General features: G+C 42.4%; 1 long non-coding RNA gene across 3 annotated transcripts in view; it reads right to left on the reverse strand.

The window, feature by feature from the left end:
- The window catches only part of LOC137164083 (uncharacterized), an 84,304-nt gene that overhangs the window by 19,277 nt on the left and 43,581 nt on the right, over positions 1-21,446 (reverse strand). The window contains exons 3-4 of one of the 3 annotated variants that reach the window (XR_010922924.1): positions 15,189-15,399; positions 13,693-14,181 (exon numbers count right to left, since the gene is read on the reverse strand). This is a non-coding gene — a long non-coding RNA (uncharacterized lncRNA). Of the gene's footprint in view, positions 1-7,103; positions 7,758-13,692; positions 14,182-15,188; positions 15,400-21,446 lie in introns of those variants that run through there. The other 2 variants (XR_010922925.1, XR_010922923.1) reach the window with 2 other exon arrangements.

A 21,446-nucleotide genomic window follows, 5' to 3' on the forward strand; every position in this document is an offset into this window, starting at 1 on the left:
TTGCCCTCCGCTGGACTCTCTCCAATTTGTCCACATCCTTTCTGTAGTGGGGGGCTCAAAACTGGACACAAAACTCCAGATGTGCCTCACCAGTGCCGAATAGAGGGGAATAATCACTTCCCTCGATCTGCTGGCAATGCTCCTCCTAATGCAACCCAATATGCCATTAGCCTTCTTGGCAATTAGGGCACATTGTTGACTCATATCCAGCTTCTCGTCCACTGTAACCCCCAGCTCTTTTCTGTAGAACTGTTGCCTACCCAGTCAGTCCCCATGGAGTACTGCATTGAATTCTTCCAGCCTAGGTGCAGGACTCTGCACTTATCCTTGTTCAACCTCATCCGATTTCTTTTGGCTGAATCCTCCAATTCGTCTTGGTCACTCGGTATCCTATCCCTATACACCACCGTATCTACCACTCCCCCCACTTTAGTGTCATCCGCAAACTTGCTGAGGGTGCAATTCATCCCATCATCCAGATCATTAGTGAAGAAGTTGAACAAAACTGGCCCCAACATCAACCTCTGGGGCACTCTGCTTGATACTGGCTGCCAACTAGACATGGAGCCATGGATCACTACCAATTGAGCCTGATGATCTAACCAGCTTTCTATCCTCCTTTTAGTCCATTCATCCAACCCATACTTCTTTAACTTGCTGGCAAGAATGCTGAGGGAGACTGTATCAAAGGTTTTGCTAAAGTCAAGGTATATCACTTTCCCCACAGCCACAGAGCCAGTCATCTCATCATAGAAGGCAATCAGGTTGGTCAGGCATGACTTGCCCTGGATGAATCCATGTTGCCTTTTCCTGATCATCTTCCTTTCCTCCAAGTGCTTCAAAATGGATTCTTTGAGGACCTGCTCCATGATTTTTCGGGGGACTGAGGTGAGACAGACTGGTCTGTAGTTCCCCAGATTCTCCTTCTTCCCTTTTTAAAAGATGGGCGCTATATTTGCCTTTTTCCAATCATCTGGGACCTCCCCCAATCACCACAAGTTTTCAAAGATAATGGCCAATAGCTCTGCAATCACATCAGCCAGCGGTCTCAGATGTATTACAACTGACCCCATGGACTTGTGCATGTCCAGCTTTTTTAAATAGTCCTGAACCTATTTTTTCAACACTGAGGGCTGCTCAGCTTCTTCCCATATTGTGCTTCCCAGTGCAGTAGTCTGGGAGCGGACTCTGTTTGTGTAGACAGATGCAAAAAAAAAGCATTGAGTATGTGACGTTGGCTTCCAGGGGAGCCATGCTGAGATAGCTTAAACAGGGCAAACTGCAAAGAATGGGGCAGGCAAAGCCCTAAATACTGGCGGCTTTTCTTCTATAAGATAGATCAAGCCAGCAACAAATAGGTTCTGATGACCGCACTGGTCATTCAATAGACAAAACACAGTTCCCTTAAAACGATCCAGCCCTTTGGCTAGCACCCAGACAGCCAAGTCAAACACGATGGGGATTACTGAAAATCTTTATCCATCATATGTAAAAAAGTTCTACCAATCCCAAAGGATTGGACACATTACCAAACAGGTCAATGAATAGTTCAGATCTTACCCAAATACATGCTTAAAGCCAATGCTTATTAATTAAACTAACATTTATTTTAAAAAAGGAAAGAGTAATGGTTAAAAGGTCATGACACATACACAGATGAAAATAAAGCTCTTAGGTCAGTTTCAAAGTAGCGATGATAACTGAGTTGCAAAGTTCTTAAATTGCAAAGTCTCTGAAATTACCCAAACTGCTTGAGGGTCATCAGTACTTGTTTAGAACTTCTTTGTTAGAAATCCAATCCAAAAAATGAAGATTAAATAGTCCATGTGCAGAGTTTGCTCAAATTCTCCCATAAGAATTAGCAGGGTGATTCCAGGCTTGTCGCTTGGATCCCAATCTTGCAACCCAAACTTTCCCTGACAAGCTTGGATGGATTTGAGATAAAAAGGATCAGTGCACTAGAGTCTTCTATAGATCCATGCAGGCTGACCGGTCCCTGAAGTATCATCTCCTATGTTTTGTGCAGACCGGTAATTAGTTGCATTAGCATAAGGTAATTGGCAATTTATAACCATTTATAGGTATTTACTACTTAAACTTCAAAGAGAAATACAAGCAATAGTATTGTTAGATTCAAAGTTCCATCTAAATGTTCATATGTTCCTTTTGAACTCTTAATCATTAAAACAGTGATAGACAGGAAAGCAGTTTATCTACACTGCTAACCTCTAACAAGAGGTAAACAACATCAAAACTACCAACAATACATTTGCATATCAAAGCTCTAATCTACTTATGAGGAGTGACCCTCATCATCACTGTATTTTCCTATAATATATCTTTAAAGGTCAGATTTGGGCCATGTAATTTGTAAAGTTGCTTGGCTTTTTCGGGCCTAGTGTCAGAGTACTTCAGCTTTTTCCATATCTTCTGCCACTAGTTGCCTCCCCCATTCAGTAAGGGGCTCACACTTTCCCTGATCACCTTCTTGTTGCTAATATACCTGTAGAAACCCTTCTTGTTGCCCTTCATGTCCTTTGCTATCTGCAACTCCAATTGTGCTTTGGCCTTCCTTATTTCACCCCTGCAGTTTGAGCAAAATTTTTATACTCCTCCCTAGTCATCTGATCAAGCTTCCACTTCTTGTAAGCTTCCTTTTTGTGTTTTGCTCACGGAAGATTTCTCTGTTAAGCCAAGCTGGTTGCCTGCCATATTTGCTATTCTTTCTATGTATCAGGATGATTTGTTCCTGAGCCCTCAATAAGGTTTCTTTAAAATACTGCCAGCTCCCCTGAACACCTTTCCCTCCATATTATCCTCCCAGAGGATCCTGCCCATTGGTTCCCTGATGGAATAAAAGTCTGCTTTTCTGAAATCCAGGATCCGTATTCTGCTGCTCTCCTTTCTTCCTTTTGTCAGGATGCTGAACTTGACCATCTCATGGTCACTGCTGCCCAGGTTGCCATCCACTTCTACTTTCCCTACCGATTCTTTCCCGTTTTTGAGCAGCAGGTCAAGAGGAGCACGGCCTCTACTTGGTTCCTCCAGCACTTGCACCAGGTTGTTGTCCCCAACACCCTCCAGAAACTTCCTGGATTGTCTGTGCACTGCTGTATTGCTCTCCCAGCAGATGTCAGGGTGATTGAAGACCCCCATGAGAACCAGAGCCTGTGATTTGGAAACTTCCATTAGTTGTCTGAAGAAAGCCTCATCTACCTCATCTTCCTGGCCCGGTGGTCTGTAGCAGACGCCCACCATGACATCATTCTTGTTGCTCTCACCTCTAAACTTAACCCAGAGACTCTCAACAGGCTTTTCTCCAGTTTCTTACTGGACCTTTGAGCAATCAAATTTGTAAAGTAACTGCTGTTGTAAAGTAACTGCTGTGACTTCAGATGGAAACATTCTTGCCAGTTCCAGGAAGGTGCTCTGGGTCTAATATGGTTCAGACGGGCAGCGTGGAAAAACCCAAGTATTGCAATAACTATGCTTTAGTATGTAGGGACCGAAATTATTTAACATGGCTTTTGATCAGTATCCTAACCATGGCTTGGGTATCACGACTGGCTGGCCAAACTCTGCTAGAACTTAGAATATCTTTGACTACCAGTAACTTATCTGAATTCAATTGTTGCAGGAATGTAGACTGCTTTTTAGTCTGAAGCAGTGTCTCAATGAGAGTCTGGTTCAGAACTGTCCATATGTTTTGTGATTCCTTTCTAAAAGCTGCAAGAAAGTTACACTTTTGGTGTGATCCGAGAACAGAAGCTGCCCACACAAAGTTGCATCACTTTTGCAGCCTGGAATCTTGAGAAGAGTAGCCACAAAAAAATTGGAGGTTTGAGTCTGGTAAGATCCGCACATTTGGGTACATTCTTGAAACTTAGCCATGTCTTGTTTGAATACAGATTGGACTGAAATCCTGAAAGGTTTGATTCCTTTATAGTCTAGTTTTTGTGAGGCCATGGGTGGATAAATGGAATTACACCAGGGATTAGCTTGGCCCAGTGAAGCTATCCTTAAAAAGCCTTCTGATAGGACACACATAGAAAGCCTGTGCCAGTCCTTCAAACAATCTGTCCTGTGAACAGCATGCTGGTCAATGCATGCATGCTCTCACACTTCAGTACTATTTACTTTAATACAGTATAAGATCTTTCTTGTCCTTCAGGTCTATTCAATGTATGATTTACTATGTTATTATTCACATCATAAGACTGGTAGCTTTTTACAAAGAAATGTATTTAAAACTAATGCAATTCAATGAAGATGGGGAAGCAGGATTTGCCCACAGCCCCCACAGATGAGAAGGATCCTGCCTTTCTTGGAATGAGTGTTGTTCCATTGCATTGGCGTTGGAGTTGAATTTGGGGAGCTCATGCAGATCGTATGTACCCCTGGCGCATGGTGGAGGTCTGCTTTGTTGGTCTCCCTGTGAGTTGTCTCACAGTGGGGTCTGTGGGAAGGCTGACACACTGGTTGTTCCTTCTGGGCAAGGGAGTGTAAACAGCATAGCATCTTAGCCTCCGTGCAAGCCACTCTGCTGCTAGTAGTGGTAGATCCCCCCAAAGCAGGGAGCACCATGGCCGATTCCCTTGCATTGCCCAGCAGAGCTAAACTGGCCAGAGGGAGGTGGAGTGCCCAGGAAACCCTGTTTAAGGGTAATTGTTCTCCTGCTCCAATGAGCAGTCCCCAGAGTTAACCTAAATATTTCTGGGGACCTCTGTCATTCTCAGCCCCTTTGCAATCATTCCTGCCCCGACCCACCTGAACCCAAACTGTGGCTTGAAAACCCCAATGCAGCCAATGGACCATTTGCTGTGCAGCTCCTGTGTGGATCTAGAATGCCAAGATGTCACGGCATTTGGTCATTCGTGTGAGGCATGGGCAGTCACAGCATGGATGAAGCAACTATATCCGGGGAAGCAAAACCAGCCATATTTCAGTCAGATCAGGAGCTACTAAGGAATTTGACATTCTGCCTGGTAAACCTGATGCCTGTTAAACTGTGCAGCGAAGCAGCGGTTCTTGCTAGTAGTTTTTGTTGTTGTTGCTGAGAGCTACATGTCACTGGCTGAGGCAAAAGAATAAACCTCAGTGATGCTAGTTGAAGGAGATGGTCCCGTATGTCTAATATCATCCTTGGAGAACCATAGTCCTGCCAAAACACAGCCAAGGTTGTCTTCTCCTTTGACTTCAGTTTTATACCAGTGTAACTCCAGTGATTTCAGTAGAGGTATTGCTGATTTACACCAGTGTAGAGGAGAGGAGGAGCAGACCTTTTATACTTTTGAAATCTCTGCTTTGTATTTTGTCTGCCTCTCCTCCCCTTCTCTGCAGGTCCTACTGATTCCATGTTCACTGCTGCTGCTCAGAGCAAAATCAGCACTTCCACTGAAGTCATTTATATATCATCCTCTCGTATCTTAAAAAGATTTAACTATCATAATCCTGTATGCTAGCAGCTGAGTTCCTGCCCTTCTCTGTACCTTTTCTCATCTTTTACACCTTCTCAACAACCTTTGGTCTCCTCTCTCCTTTTTTCTATACGTTTCTCTCATGCTCTTCAACTTTCTCTTGGGGCTTCTATCTTTCTTTATGACCTCATCACATCATCCACATTGCAGTCACTGCGGGCACTGGATTGAGACACACAAGATGTGGGCTCTGGTTTCCGGCTTTGCTATTAATCTGCTCTCTGACCTTAGGCAAATTACTTCTTATCTCTGTGCCTCTATTTCCCGTCCTAGCCTCCGTCTGTCATCTATTTTGATTATAAGCTCTCGAGGGCAGAGAATCTTTTATTAGGCTTCTGTACAATGCCTAGGCACAATGAAAGCCATATCACAACTGGGGCCTCTAGGCAATATTGTATTACAAATTAAAGTAATTATTTAAAGCTTTCTGAATTCTTCTCGTGTCTTAAGATATTGTGTCCTTCTTTCTCTCACTGTGTCCCCCATAGTTTGGCCGTGGCAGGTGGAGAGAAAGAAGCATAACCAAGAAAACAGTACATTTGAAGAAACTTTTTATCCTTGCATCAGGCTTTCAGGGTGACTGAAATTACCAGAAAGATCTTACTGTATCTTAGCCAGAAATGAGTGACTGCCATACACCTATCAGGTCTATATTTTGATATTAACCACACCAGTATTAATGCAGTATTTTTTTTTTTAATTTTCAAAGTCTATTTGGTTAAATCAGAGAGCAGAAAGACAACCGGCACTTCAAGACAATTAACTGCAGCTAAATCACATGGTTTGATTTAACATTTTAAAATTTTAATGATAAAATAATAACTTGATTTTCAGTTCCTGATATTTCCTGTGGAATTATATTCAAGGACTGCTTTAGAGCATAAAGACACATGGGCCTGGATCCTCAGAAGTATTTAGGCTTTGAATGGATACTTCTATTGATTTCACATGCTAGTGCACATAAGACATCAATATCACTCAGGCACAAGGAAAATATCTGGGCACAAGAATATGAATTCATAAGAGAGGGAGCAGAGTATAGAGTGAAACAGTTCTAGAGAGACTTTTAAATCTTCATTGGGAAAAGAATCGAAGTGTATTTTGCATACAGACATGTAACCCAGACAGGAAGAAAGAGGCATGGGAATTAGAAAGGAATATAGAAAACTCAGGCAACATCTCTAAAAGAACACAGCAGCTCACTTGCTGTTTGGTTCTGTCTGGTTTCTAGGGGTGCACAATTTTCCTGCTACCTTAAAAGATGGCTTGCTATTTCTCATGGTGTGTTTTGAGTCTCCCAGGACTGCGGTAGCACCGTAACAGTAATAGAAATCATTAATGATAATATCTCACAATTACATACTGCTTTTCATCCCCAAGGGCTGCAAAGCCCTGTAACGAGCTTGCCCCCTAGTCCTGCTGTTGATGGCCCTCAGAACTCCCCTGGAAAGCAGGGGAATGGGCTGACTGCAGGTTGATGGGACGGGCTGGGTCCATTATAAGGAAAGGAATCGCTGCACATACCAGTGAAATGCAGCGGCTGCTTAACTATGCACAGCAACACAATACAACGATTTGGGGGTGACTAATGGAGGTGCCGTATTCAAACCTGCAAGTGAATTTAGGGGTCCCATATCCACTGAAGTTGACAGAAAGACGCTTCATTGACCTCAGTGGACTTTGAATCAGGCCTTGAGTCACGTAGAATATAATTATCTGTACTTGAACTATGAAGAATACTGCCGCTATCACACCTTTATTTGAAAAATAAATGCCCTTTTAACATCTCGCCCAAAAGACGCTGCTATCAATAACTTACAATTGTGACCAGCAGTTAAAATGATCCATCTCTAACAAGAGAGCTTTAAAACTCAGCAAAAGCTTATAATCAAACTCCACATCTCATCTAGACACAGAAGTGTGCGTCAGAGGAGAAGAATCAGAAGGGAAAGGTTATTAGATTTGCAAAGCTTTAGTGTGAATGACAGACTTATTAAGCAGAGCTTAAGAAAGACAAGAGAAAACCACTGCAGTACATTTCACAATCGCAGGAATGAACATCTCCACAAGAATAAGTTAAAACAACAAATGTTTGACTGACTTCTGTGACCTAAAAAGAAGGATTCCATGTTTTGTGAGCTCTTGAAGAGATTGGGAGGGCTGGCTCAATTGTCATTTTTGTGTGATGTCCTTTCACCAACAGGATTTACTTGGTCCTTCCCTCAGTGCAAGGGGGCTGGATTTGATGATTTCGAGGACATCCAGCCAGTCCCAGTTACCCTGTGGAAGAAAGCTAGTATATTGATTTGACAGTTTGTTCTTGACAAATCCATATTGACTGTTACTTATCACCTTATTATCTCCTAGGTGTTTACAAATTGATTACTTGATTATTTGCTCTATTATTTTTCCAGATACTGAAGATAAGCTGACTGGTCTGTAATTCTGCAGGTTGTCCTTATTCCCCATTTTATATGCTGGCACCATATTTGCCCTTCTCCCATCCTCTGGAATCTCTCCTGTCTTCCAGGAGTTTTCAAAGATCATCACTACTTTATTTGCCATGATTTATGCCAGCTGAGGATCTGGCCCAATGCACACATCATCTGAAAGCTACAAATAGGAAATTTGGGGGAGGAACAAGACACACACCTTAGTGCCAGGCAGTGAAGACAGCGATATTTGGAGGCATAGAGTGGTTAAGTCAAAGATAATTTGCTCTGTAAAACAAGGACTGTCCCTTTTAAATAATGACGACAGGCATGCTTCCCCCCTCCGAATAAATGCTTCAAGGTTCTTTAACAATCCTATTGACCTCAGGACTCAGCCAAACTGCCTTTCCCTCCATTGCTAAGAAAAGTGCTTTATTTCAAGGTTCTCAGATGTCTGGTAGCATGAAACAGACACAAAATTAATTTTCAATTTTAAAATAAAAAATTCAACCCTTGGCAACCAAGCTTGTTTACTCATTGCATCACCTCAGCTGGCATTCTACACGGTAGGAGATCTGGTCTCTTATTACTGAAGGAATCACTTGCTTAGCCTCCCCATGACAGGTGAACTATGCAATAGCAAGCAACTGCTTGGGGCAACAGAGCCAGTCCAGACTGAAAAGCCAGTCCAGATGAGGAGATAAGAGAACAGAAATCCTGGACACAATAGAGAAGGAGTTCTAGGAGTATCTTGCATTTATAGAGCATCTCACATCCTGAGGGATCTCCAGCTGCTTCAGAATCTAAGGGCCACATCCTCAGCTGGTGGAAGTCGATATAGTCACACTCACTTCACTGGAGCGACACTGATTGACACTAGCTGAGGAGCTGGCCCAATACATACAGTGCTCTACAGTGGTCCTAAGGCACTGGCCCTTATTGGAGGAAATGCCTCTGGAGCTCCCCCTTGCACAGAGGGAAGATGACTGCTTTTATATCCTTTAAGGAGAACAAAGCCCACTCCTTTCTGCAGATGGTCAGCTCTGCTGTCCAATGCCAAGCAGGGGATAGGACCATGACCTCTGCGCCTTGTTCCCTGGTTTGTGGTACTAGCTCTTTGCAATCTTTGTGCTCAAGTGATGGCCAGGACTATGCCTGTGGCTTATCCCAGTATAGGGTTGTGCAAAGGCATGGGGAGGTCGCTGTGACCTCCCCTTTTGCACTCCCACAGAGTGCTGGTATCACCTAGTAATCACCTCAGTCAACGAAATGCACAGCCTCATTGTGGAACATGGCATCAGCTAACAGCACAGTGAGAACGCTACATGACAGCTTAGGGCTGGGCGTGATGAATGCTGTGTAGAATATAAACTGCAGGTGGGGGCTCAATAAGCTGCACTTGCAGAAGAGGAAGGTAACCTTGCTTTTCAAACACACCCCTGGATGTGTCCAGTGATGGCAACACCTCACGCGCACACACATCCATGTGTCAAAACACTCACTGACCTTCCATGCTGCAGCCAAAGGTCTCCTCAGTATTACTTTAATCATGACACAGCAGGGAAAAGTGCCACCATGTAGACTTGCCAGACACCACTTCCTGCAGCACTCAGGTTTTCAGCTAAATACTGACCTAACCCTGCCTGGTTTGAGGGGATGGGGACCATATAAGTATCTTAAATAGACAGACAGTGATACAGCAAACTGGGCTTTCCAAAACATTTAGCATTATGTGAATCCACAGGAAACTTGTGTGGTTTTGTGCTTCATTACAGGCTTGAAACAGAGAAGCTTGGTTGAATGGTTTGGGAAACATTTGAATGAAATTGGGCTGAATTGATTGGATTAATTTGGATTGAAAACCATTGGAGAAGGTGCCAATTTTAGCCACTTGATGGTTTAAACTGTCTGAAGTTTGGAGGTCATTTGATCCTGAAATGCAAAGTGAAACTGGAGACGGGTGAAACTCTGTCAATTCAAAGCAAGGAAAACATTCACACAAACCTCCCTATGAAGTGAAAGGAGTTTTGTACGTGCCTAGTTTCATATGTAATTGTTCCACCATGGGGAGAAATTCGCCAGTGGTGCATATGGATGAGGTCACTGGAGCTGTACCCATTTAACCCTGCAGTGAATTTGGCCTTTGCTCTCTAGAGGGGAAAATAATTTCAGCTGAATTTGGAACAAGTTTATCTCTACAGTACAGTGAACGCAGTGAGGCTGTGACCCCATAATGTGCTGTCACAGGTGAGGTCAGAGTGAGCATATAAGCAGCCTGTTGTGGACATGGGTAGCGATTATGTTATGTTACAGATGCCACATTCTACTGGTTTCCACTCATGCACTAGGGGGCAATGAGTTAAAAAATGGCAGTTGCTTTCTCTGACTTCTACCATCTACCACATGTAGTAGCATCAGATCCCCGAACATTTTAAAACACACATTCCTTCCTTGGGCTCGCTATTTTATATGTCTCATCTTGTGATGCACCCCCTCCAATTACGCACTCTGATGGTGCATCAGACTTTTATGGCATTATTTTTATAACTTTTTACTGAAGATGGTTTTATTAGAACGACCCAAGAGTAATTGCAAAGAAATTACTACAAATGCAGAAAATGTTCGACGATTATACCGAGAAATCAATTTTTCCATAGATAGCGAGAAACAATTTACAAAAATAATTACAGTAGGCGGCATGCTGTTTTGGGAAGTCATTTCCTAGTACAAAGATAACTCAGTCTCTCTCTCTTTTCTTATACCCCTTAACTCAGGTAAAAGACTAAATCATAAAACGCTTATGAGAAAATGTCCCTCAGGGCCATCTCACAAACGTCAAGGAGTTTGCTACTGACTTTTATTGTATATTGATTCCTCTTGCAGGGCCTAAAGTGATGCTTGAAGTCCATGCCTCCTTTTGCATGTGCCTGCCTATTCTTGCATGCGTTTTTGTGCTTGTGGAACAGAGACATATATGCACAAATAAGTGTACAAGTGCCTGAGGAGCCTTAAGCAGGAACTAATCCCTGATTTGTGCACGCAGGAATGGTAGATGTGTGCATGAAAGCAGATGCACAGGCTTCACTGGCTCCCTCTGTTTCCTCAGACACAAACTGCTTTGTCTGCACTTTCAAGGCCCTTCACAACCTATCCCCATCCTGTTGTTTCTTATTCAGTATCAAAAGGTTGACTCCCATCTCCAAACGGCCCCGGCTGTCAGCCTCCATTTTCCGCTGTTCAATTTTCAAATAGGCACCCTCTTGCTTTCTCTCATGCTCCCCTTCACACTGAGGAGGAGCCCCTCATAAACAGCTGTAAAACTAACTCGTGGCGCTCCTTAAAACTCTCCTTTGCTGTGAGGCCTACAAAACACTTGACAGTTGTTAGGCCGCTCGTGTGCCAAAGCTCACCGATACATGCTGACCAATATTGTCTCATTGTTTCCTTGTCTGTATCCATCTGTTGTCTTCTCTTATATTTAGACTGTAAGACTTGTGAGCAGGGACTGTTTTTTGTTCTGTGTTTGTACTGTGCCTAGCGCCAGAGGATCATGGTCAATGACAGACTCCTGGGCAGTACAGTACAAATAATAAATAATAATAGAGTAGCCATAGACGTGGGCCTCTCCTTTCTCCCTGTAACTCACACATGTAATCCTTCCTCACAATGTGCTGCCTTTCCCCCCCCATCCCCTAATACTGACTATTTCCAATGTTAGTGATCTGTATCCATATTTTCTCCAGTCATGAATTTTGGGAAATGTTCATACCAAACAGCTGAAAATGACTGACCTGAACTAAATCCCCCTGAGGCATTGCAAAATATAATGTGTACAAGCTTACAAGATGTGTACTCTGCATAGCTTGCGTAACTCCCATTGACTACCGCCGAATTTCCAGGTAAGTATAGACCAGGGCTTATAGATATAACTTAGCATTTACTGGAAATGCACACAAAGTATTTGGTTTTCATATAAATAATGTGAGATTCTGTGTATTTCTGCTGAGCTTTGCTTCTTGTTCCTACTTTACAGTTGTTCCTCAGAAATTCTCCCTTCATCCCTAGGAAATGTAAGAAAGTAACTCAGCCAAGCCTAACAGTACCTTTTATTCTATAAAAAGGTTTGCTGGCTCTGTCCTCCTGGGGTACTTTATCCTGGATCTTTATAGTAATGTGCTACCAGCCACAGAACCAGCTACTAGAAAGAGAGGGGAGAGGAAGTAAAAGGATGAGCTGAAGAAGAATGTATTTGGGATTGAGCCTGTGCAGAGGATTTTGTCTGCAGATAAGGGTCTTTAGAATCTTTCAGTGTTCCTTGTGGAAGATGATCATGTGGTTAAAGACAGTATGGCTTAGTGGATAGAACTTGGGACTGGAACTAAGGAGACCTTGGTGCAGTTCCCAGATCTACTTCAAACTTACTGAGTGACCTTGGCCAAGTCACTCCCCCCTCACTGTGCCTCAGTTTACTCATCTGTAAAATGTGGATAAGTATAAAGCACTTTGAGATCTACAGGTGAAGAGCGCTATAAAATAACTAGGTATTGTTGTTCGATTATTAGTATTAAAGCATTGGATGGGGACTCAGGAGATCTAGGTTCAATTCCTGGCTCTACCAGATTTTGACAAGTTACCCAGTATGGGTCTCAGTTCTCCATCTATAAAATGATGACAATAATATTTTCTCCCAACTTTGTTAGTCTGATCTACTAAGGGCTGGTCTACACTGGCGGCAGAGGTCGACAGAAGATACGCAAGCTACATAATGTAGCTTACGTATCTCCCATCAATGGCTTACGTTGGACGTACCATGGTGTCTTCATGGTGCTGCGTTGACGGCGGGTGGACTAATTAAGTTGACCGGAGAGTGCTTTCCCATTGACTGGGCGAGTCTACACAGACCTGCTCAGTCGATGCTGGTGCATTGATGCCTGCAGCTGCAGCAGTATAGATATGCCCTTAGACTGTAATCTCTTCAGGAAGGGACTGTCTTTCATCATATAGAGACTTAGTACAGTGGGGCCCTGATCTCAGTCTCGGTTTCTAGGAACCATCATAAGACAAATACGTTTGTTTCATGAAGTTAGATTTCTGGAGCATTAATCCACAGCTACAGTTTTCAGCATCATCTCTACTCTCATTTTCCTATGAAGTGCTGAAGCTGGAAGGTGTGGGTGGGAGTATAAAACTGCTCAGCATTCACCTATCCCATCATTTGCATCAATGATTAGCAGAGTTAAGACAATGCCAAGTGCTTTTGAAAATCCCACCCTGTGTGCTTGCAAAAATTAAGTTCCACATCTGCTCTGTCAGGCCACTTTACAATGTCACTAACTTGATAAATCACATTGCTTATAAAACATCAGTCTCTAATAGCTAAATAGACACATGCAGGATCAAATGTTTGCCACACAAGCAATCAAACAAATTGATGATCAAGAAGAAAATGATTATGGAACTATAACTGTTCTATTATTAACCAGCAATCTGCATATCTTCCTCCAATTAATGTCTAAGGAATGGGATGTGAGTTAGTTGAAACCTAATTACTGGCACAACACTTTGTTGATTAGAAACACTGTAACAGTCCGTGCTGCTGCTTCAGTTGCATGAGGCCCATAATAATAACCAAATAGGATGTCAGTCATCGCGCTGCTGCTGGAAGTTTCTGTTGTGGCAATAACTTTCAGTGCAAATGTCCTTCATTCTCTCTGTCACTCAGCTTAGTAATTGCCTTGCCACTCAGAAATCCTGCTCTGATATAGAGATAGGATTTTGCCTGAGATATAAAGAAAAATATATATATTGCTTGAAATATAAAGCTGGTGTGCCAGGCTTCAAGCCTGGTTACTGGTATTAGCTGAGAAGCAGCAGTACCAAAAGGCTTCTGAACACAGGGTGTGTTTTTATTTACCTCTCCTCCATGTCCAAACGGTTTCCCACAAAAGTGTGTATATTGCACCTTTTCATAGAATATATCATCAGTATCAAATTCTTTGTCATAAGGTTTACCATTAGCATCAAACTCTTTATCATGAGACTTAATGGTAACACCAAATCCTTCATCATGGGTAGTCATTTCCAAGTATTTTTATCATACCATGGCATGCCTTCTGTTTAGACAGTCTGGTTTCTTCAATACACATTGTGTCTTTCAACTCCTTCCTGAACCTTAGCATGTGTTCAGTTACTGGTTTTTCTTTCCCTTCGGTGTTCCTTTCAGTATAGATCCTCCATCCAATCATATTCTTGGGGTTTTGGTATTCCAGGGTCTGGTGAGGAAAGAATGTAGGGAATTCTGCATATTGATTGGTCCTCTGTGCAGCTGTCTCCCAACCTCAGAGTTATGCACATGCAAAAAATACATCTCCCCTCTTGGGGTTACCCTGTGATCCGCACTCACAGTACTGGCACCTTCCCCGCCCCCTTTTGCTAGAGGGTTGTGATCTGTGCTAAGAGTTCCAGAGGGGTAGCCGTGTTAGTCTGTATACGGCAAAAACGACGAGAGTTCTGTGGCACTTTAAAGACTAACAAATTTAATATTTGTAGACATAAGCTTTTGAGAGATATCAGCTCTCTTCTTCAGATGCAGTAATACTGTTTCCTATTTTCTGTATTACTGCATCTGAAGAAGAGAGCTGATATCTCTCGAAAGCTTATGTCTACAAATATTAAATTTGTTAGTCTTTAAAGTGCCACAGAACTCTCATTGTTTGTGCTAAGAGTGTCTACTCTTTGGTCAGATGCACCTTTTCCTGGAAGCTCTCCCTTAGCTGCTTTCTGTGTCTTATCAGCCCTGGGGGAAGCCCTCCTTCCCCCTGCCAGCTGGGTCATTTACATTTTCACAGACAACAATTTCTTCAGTAGAATTTGCATCCGGTCTTAAAGAGACAGAGTTAATTTCCACAAACATATCAGTCCTGATGTCTTGAAAACCTGGGGTATCCCGTCACCACTTTCTCTGTCCCCGAGAAGTCAGCTTTGTGACTGCTCCCCTCTGCAGGGGGGTCAGTTGCACAGTTCCTTCTCAAAACCCGAATCACAGGCAGAGTGCGTGGGTCTACAGATGTTGAATCAGCCACTTTGTCCCGGGTATCCTCTCCCAAGTGACCAGTGAGGAGACATTCATGTACTTTCCTAGTTTCCTCCTCTGGCCCCCCCTCTAGGACACATCTCTCTATGATCTCTAGAGCAGGATCTATCCCCCGTTCAGCTGCAAAGGGCTCACAGATAACATTCTGGACAGTTTTCTCACTGACAGGCACGACAACCCCCTCACCTTTCCTGAGGAGGTGGTGCCTTTCGGCTGCAGTGCAGGAGCCGGTCTCAGCCTCCCCTATATTTGGAAGCATGCTGCTTTCCCCTGCAGCAGAGGAATTAAAGAGACTCTCTCCCATTCCTTCGGCAGTTCCTGGCATGTTATCCTTTCCCCCCTGGGATCCAAGCATAATATTCCTTCTTGCTGCGGGTCACCACATTAACAATCTTAGCTACACAAGAAAAATAATTTCCAATCAGCGTGTCAAATGAGATGTCTTCCATCATCCCCACAATCAAAAACACTTTCCAAATCTTCCCACAGCAAATTAATTCTCGCTAGTGGCACAAGGAACCTGGTTCCATTCCCCCCCAATCTCTGCCATTTGACCAGGTGATATGCTGGCATCTGGAACTACACTCTGCCTAACCAGAGAAATATGTGATCCTGTATCCTTCCACCCCAGACACTCTCTAGCATTAGTTTTGACGACCTTAATGTACTCCATGTCTGGCTGTATAGAAGCCAATCTCACAAAACTAATATGATAAGTCTCAGGTGCCTGCGAGATTTCTGTGTTGAGGACAGCAGAATTAACACAAGCTGTTTGTTGCCTGCCTCCTCCTAGCACAGGGTTTTTATTCCTCAGTGGAATTATAGTGACAGCCCCTCTTGGGCTCCTCCGTTGTCATAGGAGATCTGGGATGAGGATTCGAGGAATGGTTTAGAAGGGGGAGTGCCCAGCCACCCTCCTTTTGGTAAAATGCAAACCCTGCTTCCCACTAAGTTCAAACCCCTTGTTTGTGGTTTACTCTCAGTAGATGCCTGGGTCCACTCAAAGGTATCAGCTCAAGACGCCATCTCATCCACAGTTTTCACATTTTTGTCCCATAGACACGGTTTCCCATCAGCTTTACGTCTGCTTAGAAAATGCACCTGAGCAATGAGGTCAAACATTTCTTCAAAGCTTGCCACCCCATTTCCCCATCAAATCTTTCACCCTGTTTACATATTCACCATTATTCATACCAGCATTTCTTTTAAGATTTCCTGATTTCACTCTATATGTTTCAGAGGTAATCTGAAAGCATTTCAAAACTATTTCTTTAAATTTACAATGATCTTAAAGCATCCTAAATTGACATTTCATTGGATATATTCAGAGCTTTATCAGTTAACTTTGCAACCAAAGTGGGGATTCTCCTCTCATCAGGAATCTCATGAATCACACACAGCCTCTCAAAAGTAGTGAAATATTCTGCAACATCTTCTGTCTTGTTGTATTCAGTACACACCTATTCCCATTTGTGGATTTTAGAGAGATGGGAATCAATGGTGTGGGAAGGTTCTGGTGCTGTTTTTCTAGAAAGTTCAATTGGTGTTTATGCTCTTTTTCTTTTCTCCTCATCTTCCTTGGCTTGCAGTTCTAGGGCCCGCTGATGTGCTAACTCATGAGCTTCCTTCTGAGCCCCTATTTCCAGTTCCTTTAGCACCAAGATTCACTGATGTTCTCACTCTTTTTTGGCCACCTGCAGTTTGTACAGCTCCAACTTTGTAACTGTATCACTCTCACTGCTTTTTCTGTTCCTACCTCCCTTTTCCGAAATAAGCAAACAGAAAATAAACTTGTGACCTTCTTACTGGGTGGTTCTCAGCCACCGCTCTTAAAGTCTCACTTAAAATCTCTACACCAGTGTATGATTACTCTGTATCTCACCTCAGAACAACAAGCTGTGCATGTCATCCTGCTCACTGCACCACGGTGGCAGGATTCCCCAGGGTGCATATTGGACTGTGGGACTATGCCCTTCAAACGCACCAACCTGGGCTGCCTCTGACATTGTGATGCTGATGTCAAGCTACAAACCTCTGATAGGCACTGAACTTACACAGACATCCACACACCCAACTGTGTTTCATGGATGATCTCTCAGCCACTCATGAACCATCAGTAGGGTGGCTCCAGCCAGATCCCCCCAGCTCCCCACTCTTACACCCTAGAATTGTACTGTCTTGCACTGGTCAGAAGCCCGGCCAGTGTTAGTTCATGAAGTTTGTCACTCCCTCAATGTGGAGTGGACACACACTAGCCGTTGTAAACTGAGATGAGATTTTCCAAGCACTTCAACCAAAGCATAAAACAAATGTATTAACTACAGAAAGGTAGATTTTAAGTGATTATAAGTAGCAAGCGTAGAGATCAAAGTTGGTTACTTAAGAGAGAAAAATAAATTCACAGTCTAAGTTCTACAAACTAAGTAGGATTTGAATCAAGCAGTGTCTCACCCTGACAGATGGTACAAGCAGATTTCTATTCCTCAATACATAGGCTGGAATTATCTTCCAGCCTGGGACCACCCTCCCCCAATTCAGCATCTTTGTCTTCTAGAGGTTCTTCCAGTGCTGAGATGGGGGACCATGGGGGTGGGGAGGGGAAGAGAGACCAATAGATGATGTCACTTCCCATCTTTTACACTTTTTTCCTGCTTGCTGGAAAGATCCTTGCTGTGATGTGGGGATCAGGCAGCCCCCATAGGACAGGCAATCTCCATCCCCTACATGTTCTCTCTGAGATAGCTCTGGCTGTTGGGAGAGTGGATTCCCTTTAATGGGCCATCAGCACTGTCTGGCTACTCCTTTGTTGTACCTGAAAGAATGGTTGTAGGTGTTCCCAACCTCACAACATATTTCAGTAACACATATAGCCATACTTCATAACTTCACATACGATAGAACATTAATATCCTGTTCGATTAGATGTTCAGCATCTCAAGACTTCTAAAATGACACTTCACAAGGCATACTTTGGAGAAAACATATAACTATAACACAGTGGTGAATATGGGGGTTCCAGGGTTCTTCTTAGAGGTATAGAATGTCACAGAAGAGGAAAGCCCTTTGAAGAACTTACCACTTCTGTAACATTTGATTCCACTATGGGCATCTCCCCTCAAATCGTCAGTCTGCAGCCCCTCAGGGTCCTTATGGACCCCTTGTAGCTGCTGAATGCCCAAACAGCTACACATCCTAAAAAATACCTGCTTCCATGTATAGCTATTCAAAAGACCTATGTGCTTTGTACTTGATCACCAATCTGTGCATTCACAATTTACCGTTGTAACCCATTTGGAACCCCTTAATACACAGATTGAAGCCCAGTTGGTGCAGAATGCAGCAGTCAGCTTATTTAGCAATTCCAGCCAGGTAAGTCTGCAGTCTGCTGTGTTCCCCATGGAATACAAAATCAAATCCAAGGTTTCAATCTGATATCCAAAGCCTCTGCAATGAGATTGGCTCAGGCTACTGAAGAGACCACCTCTCCCACCATGATCACAACCTCCTCAGGGACAACCACAAGGGTGAGACTCACAAGCAAGGAAGATGGAACCTTTTTAATTGGCACAAATCACTTCCATGGATGACTGGAGAAACAGCTAAACTTCCCCGCTTTCCCATAACAGCAGCGAGGGAGAAAATTAGGAGAGAGGGAAAACTAAATCAAACCAGATATTTCTTCTAACTTTCAAAATTATAAAATGCTCACATCCCAAGGTGAGGAGCACAGCATAAATACATAAATAGATAGACAGCTACAAGACTTGTCTACATGAGGACATCCAGGAAAATTAATCTGAATTAACTAGAGGTGTAGATTTGAAGTGGATTAGTTAAACTACCTTAAATTCCTATGTGAACACCCGCATACAGAATTAAATTTAAACTAAACTGAATTAAGGCCACTTTAATTCTGAATGAGGAATTAATGTAGTTTAAATAGGAATTTAATGTAGTTTAACTAATCCACTTCAAAACCATACCTCTAGTTAATTCAAATTAATTTTCCAGGATTTCCTCATGTAGACAAGCCCACAATGAGTTAAGCTATAAGATTCCTTTTGTCATGAGGATTTTAAATCTTGGATCTGAAATTTAGTTTCCTTAGCCAGAAATAAGACCTTCAGTTTGGGTTACCATCTTGATAAAGCAAAAGTGAAAGGCCTGATTCCTCTTTACACTCAGGCCCTTTTTCACAGTTTAAGTGGGTACATAATTTACTCCCACTTCAAGACCCCTTTATACTGATGAGTAGTATAAAAAGGCTTTAGCATAATTGGGAATCAGGCCAAAAGAATACTGGCGTCAAACTAATGAGTGCAATACTGCAACAGCAAGAGGGAATTCCCATTCAAATAGCTGCCACCTGCTTTGGAAGGAAAATGGTTTTTGGAATTGCCTGGCTCCCATGTAGAAATGCAGCAAGTAGACCTGCGGGCTTGTAAAGGAGATGAAAGAGTTTGAGTGAGTATATGCAACAGATGTAGGTAAAGCAGGGTGAATAGTTTGTGATGAAGTATTTATTTGTCAAATTTCCTTTTCTGGGATAGTTTGCAAACTATGTACAAGCAATCTAAACTGGTAACATTTATGCATTACATCACTAGAGAGGCAATGTCCCGATTTATAGCACTGACATTAATACCCACAATTTAATGAGAAGCAGCAAAAATAGCCAATCTAGAATTATAGGAGACAGGATATTTGTTTCTAAGGATCTTTGAACTCATTACAAGTATGTATGACATAGATATGCATATTCCGATGAGGAATTTGTTATAACATCTGCTGGACAAAATACTGAATTAATCCATCCACTTTAGTTGCCTTCATTGATGACATGGACTCATTTCATAGCAAAAGCATTGAAGAGCAATATTGCCGTCAGAAAATGTTGTGATATGAATGAAATTATTTCCTGTCTTCAATGTACTTTCTATTTCAGAACATACTAGTGAAAGGAATGAGTTATGAAAGCCTTAAATGCAGCAAGCTTCTTATCTAACTGGAGCATGGTCTATATCTTATCCAAGCTACATCAATTTGGGAAGTAAAAGTATATTAAGTTATTGAGAAAAACCTCTTTCAGCATTACCTCAAATGATTCTATTCTGATTGCTGTATAATTCATTGCTGCGATAGACATCCTAAAAACTGCTCTTGCTTTAACAGTGCCAAGAGGCAAAAAGACACATTTCTGTTAGGGTGAACTGTAACAATGTATGGCCTTGGTCTGCTTCTGTGTTTTATTTACAAAGCCTGAGAGAACTGTTGCATGTTTGAGAGAATTTAGTTCTGAAGAAATTGGATTGAACACTGTTGAAAAGTCAAAATAGTTCATATGGAAATAATTTGTAATGGTATAACTGCATCCATGTAGAGTAAAAGCAGTACAGATTTTGTGTCTAGACAAGGCCTTCGTGTTTTTTGTCTCTCTGCCTGTTATCTTAGGGTATGTCTATACTGACGGCGGCAAAGTCGCTGCGGCCTGATTGATCTTTCTGGATCGATTGAGCGGTCAGTGTAGACCCGCTCAATTGATCAGGAAGTCAACTGAGTAAAATCACCCTTTCAAGTAGCGTAGCGCTGTGTCGACAGGAACACAGTTCCCGTCAGCACAGTGCAGTGAAGATGGCATGCAGAAGGGAAGCACAGAAGTCGATGGAAGTTACTCAAGCTACTCTGCGTACTTTGCGTAACTCCCATCTACTGCTGCCGAATCTCCAGGTAAATGTAGTTCAGGGCTGAGGAAGTCAGGTCCTTTCTAGCCTGAAAGGCAACAATGACTAGAGAGCTAGTGAAATGACTGCACTACATAAGCCAAAAGAATCAAAGTTAAATCTTTCAAAGGGGAAGAGATTTTTAGTAATGGATTTAAAACTTTTTTAAAACACTTATTTCACTTCTATGAAGAGCTAACATTTCAGAGAAAGAATCTCTGTTCAAGATTAAAAAACTCTCCCCTTTCATTGAAGTGCAACAACTCATAACATATATCCTCTGAAATCTCCAGGAGGTCCTGCAACAAAACCAAGGAAAACCAGGCTTGACATTGATATTTCTATGGTAAACAAACAGAAACAAAAATATTCAGCCCTTCTTTATACATTATAAAGGAGCAATAAAGGGCATAAGCCTAAATATTTTAAAAATGTTTTGCTGGTCATCATTAGGCAGGCATCAATAATTTTTAAATGGATCATTTCCTCCTGTTTGCATACGGGATTAAAAATAAGCTTTTTCAGGCTGGCACATACAATAGAGATTGATAAGAAATCCTGTCTACTGCATTTTATATATACTCATTGTGGCCCACATTTGACCCTGCTATAACTCCAGTGAGATCAATGGAGTTACAACGGGGATGGATTTGCTCTAATACAGTGGGTACATAACAATTCAGTAGTCCACCCCGATCAGCTGAGCACATGTTTAATTTAACCA

Source organism: Emydura macquarii, unplaced genomic scaffold (assembly GCF_026122565.2).
Source record: "Emydura macquarii macquarii isolate MOO-44397 ecotype Brisbane River unplaced genomic scaffold, CSIRO-AGI_Emac_v2 contig_2676, whole genome shotgun sequence".
Taxonomy (NCBI): domain Eukaryota; kingdom Metazoa; phylum Chordata; order Testudines; family Chelidae; genus Emydura; species Emydura macquarii.